At 57.5% G+C, this 3,393-nt stretch overlaps 1 pseudogene; it reads right to left on the minus strand.

Annotated features, from left to right (window-relative positions):
• Positions 1 to 275: 275 nt before the first annotated feature.
• LOC140902919 (mucosal pentraxin-like) lies at positions 276 to 3,123 on the minus strand (annotated as a pseudogene).
• Positions 3,124 to 3,393: the final 270 nt, after the last annotated feature.

A 3,393-nucleotide genomic window follows, 5' to 3' on the forward strand; every position in this document is an offset into this window, starting at 1 on the left:
TTTTCATGGGTTTGGCATATCTGGTTTGTGGCTGCAGACAGCACAGCCTGGGGCACGTCACTCTCTGAAAGCAGACAGCAGGAGTTGGAGCTCCATGGCTTTGGGCTGGGGCTGCACGCTGCTGAACGTGGCCCGTGTTCACAGGATCAGAATTGCAGCCTGGGTTTCAGGAACACGTCACTGACTAATTCATAGTGCAAATTATTCCAGCCAAAGATGTAGCAGGAAAAGGACCCACCCCACATTGTAGACTCCATGTTATAGAGGACATGGTCCTACATGTACACATCTGTGATTTCCCCTACAACTGACTCTGGGAGTTCAAACCCGCCCCCAAAGGAGTCCTGCTCCTGCCCCAGGATGACGGGGGGAGGGATAGCTCAGTGGTTTGAGCATTGGCCTGCTAAACCCAGGGTTGTGAGTTCAATCCTTGAGGGGGCCATTTAGGGATCTGGGGCAAAAATTGGGGATTGGTCCTGCTTTGAGGACTAGATGACCTCCTGAGGTCCCTTCCAACCCTGATATTCTATGATTCTATGATTACAGCCTCGGCACTGACGGAGTAGCCTTTCTGCAGACCCTTCCTGGGTAAGGGCTCCTGTTCACCCAGAACTCGGCTATGCCCGTGGCGGAGTCCCAGCCGGCACAGACGTGCTCCCAGTCCATACGGGTCTCTAAAGGTCACAGATTCCGCCCTCCGTCGCCCACATATAGTCTGTACTTCCTGGAGCTGGATTTGGAGAGCAGGATTCGTTGTCATGGGCCTTGGTGGCATAGGAGAAGAGGGCATATGGCTGGGGCAGGTCAGTGTAGGATCTCAGACACATGGTAAAACTCTGGAGTGCCTGCTCTGGCTTCAGCTTCAGGATTACATAGGAGTCGTTGGATGCTCTTGGGAAAACAAACACCTTACAGAAGAGGTCTGTGAGGAGAAGGGAGATGGGGGAGGGGGTGTTTCTCCATCAGGGTAAGGGACCCGATTGGAACCACTCTTCCTAGTTAACCCCTGAGGCCTCTAAATCCTCCCCCACAACTATCCCAGCCCTGGGGTGACTCAGCTCTACCAATGCCCACCCCCATTCTCCCCCAAGCTGATATTTCAGCCCCGTGTCCGACCAAACTCTGTCACTGCCTCTTACTCCCCCCACACCATGCTATCCCAGCCCTGGGCCGTACCCAGTTCTGCTAATTCCCTCACCCCCTCCCACACCCTGCTATCCCAGCTGTGGCATGGTGGTGCTGCTGCAAACACACCTCATCAGCCCCTGCCATGCCAGCCCCAATTAAGGGGGATATTGGGGTTGGTTGAAAAGCCTTATGTCTGCCTAGAGATTGGCAACACCTGCCAGCCTATTAGGCAGGAGCTACAAAGGCTGGGAAGGAGCCAGAAGGAAGAGGTCAGTCAGAGAGAGTGGTGGAAGCCCTCTAGCTGATTACTGACCCAGCCTGCAGTAGGTGAGACACCTGTAAGGATTGTATATAGTTGGACACTGGTGGTGGGAAAATGCTTAAAGAAAAAAGGACACGGGTATTGCACAGAGCAGAAGTCTCTCTGGACTTATTTGGGAGGGCAACCGGGCCCAGAAGAAGAGGGGCTGGCTGTGCACCCTGTGACACATGGGGTCTTGTCAGAGATCCTTTTGTGCCAGAGCTACAGTTTGGTGACCTGGAGATGGAGGGGAACCCTGCAGTGGCTGGCTCAGCAGCTGGAGGAGATGCAGAAGACACTGCAGGCCTTCCAGCAATCCCACCAGATGCAGAGACAGGCTCTACTTGCCTGGCAGGCTGAGCAGCAGAGGACTGAACAGGACTTTATTAAGGAGCAAGCGGGGGTGCAGCAACAACTCCTGCAGAAACTGGTGAGTTCCTTGTGGGGAGATGGCACCCGCACTACGGGGTTGGGCCTTTGTAAAATGGGCCCCGATGATGACCCCGACACTTTCCTCCGCACTTTTGAGCGAGTGCCCATGGGTGCCAGATGGGACAGGGCAAACTGGGTCCTACGGCTAGCCCCATATCTAGGGTGACCAGATGTCCCTTTGTTATAGGGACAGTCCATTTTTTTGGGACTTTTTCTTATATAGGCACCTATTACCCCCCACCCCTGTCGCGTTTTTTCACAGTTGCTATCTGGTCACCCTACCCATATCTCACCCCCAGGTAGCGTGCGGACACTCCGGAGGTGGGCACGGCGGGTGCTGGGGCTGCGTGTGGCCCCCAGGCAGCGTGTGGACACTCCGGAGGTGGGCACGGCGGGTGGTGGCTGTGGGAAGGTCACAGCTGCAAGGGGTGGAAGGCTTATGCTCTGGCAGATCTGATCCTACTGCTCCATGCACAGCGCAGGGCTCAGCAAAAGCTGCAGGGGGGGACGTTCGGCATTTCCTGCCCTGTGGGGATGATCCTGGTGTGACCTGTGTTGTGTCCTGGGCTCTACCGATGGGTTCAGGGTGGGCGTGATGTGAGGGGAGTGCTACAAGTGCAGGGTGGGGGTGATGGGAGGCAGAGGGGCGAGAGCTATGGGCCCAGGGTGGGGGAGGGCGTGATGGGAGGGGTGAGCGCTATGGGCCCAGGGTAGGGATGGGCGTGATGGAAGGAGCAAGTGCTGTGGGCCCAGGGTAGGGGTGAGTGTGATGGGAGGTGGAGAGGTGAGCACTATGGGGGTGGGTGTGATGGGAAGGGGAGGGGCAAGTGCTATGGATGCAGGGTGGAGGTGGGCACTGTGGGTAGGGCAGGGCGAGCGCTTTGGGTGCAGGGTGGGGTGGACGCAATGGGGGGAGGGGTGAGCTCTTGGGCGCAGGGTGGGAGTGGGTGTGCTGGGAAGGGGATCACTAGAGCAAGAGCAGCCGAGGGGAGGGGAGCTCCTTACCCAGGATCTCTTGGGATGTCACACTGCAGCTCTCTGCCTGGGCTGGGGTAGGGGGGCCGCGGCTGAATCCTCACTGCTGGCTTGTCTGGTAATGTGGAGAAGGAAGAACATGGAGCCAAGCCTGTTCCTCTGCAGGGGCCGGGGTAAGCAGCGACTGCACTGGGGAACGACCCTGCAAGCCCCTGTCTGCCCACAGTGTCTCTGCCAACCCCTTGTGCTGCTCACCGAGCCCCTGTGTCATCTGCTAATGCCCACATGCTGGCTGCTGTGTGCCCACCACAATCCCCTTTTGCTGGCCAGAATGGAGCCCCCAATCCTCCTGCACTGTCACAGCACCCCCATAGATCCCCCATGCTGTTGCAATGCCCCCCAAATCCTCCTGCGCTGTGGCAGCTCGCCCCAATGGACCCCCCTGTGCTGTCACAGCATGCCCCCTTCAGGTAGGGCAGGGCGCAGCTGATTGGCCATTACATTCTTATGGCACTTCAGTAAATGTCTCTAGCCACACCTGTGGGCACCAAAGCAGT

The sequence above is a fragment of the Lepidochelys kempii genome, chromosome 24, assembly GCF_965140285.1.
Source record: "Lepidochelys kempii isolate rLepKem1 chromosome 24, rLepKem1.hap1, whole genome shotgun sequence".
NCBI classification, from domain to species: Eukaryota; Metazoa; Chordata; order Testudines; family Cheloniidae; genus Lepidochelys; species Lepidochelys kempii.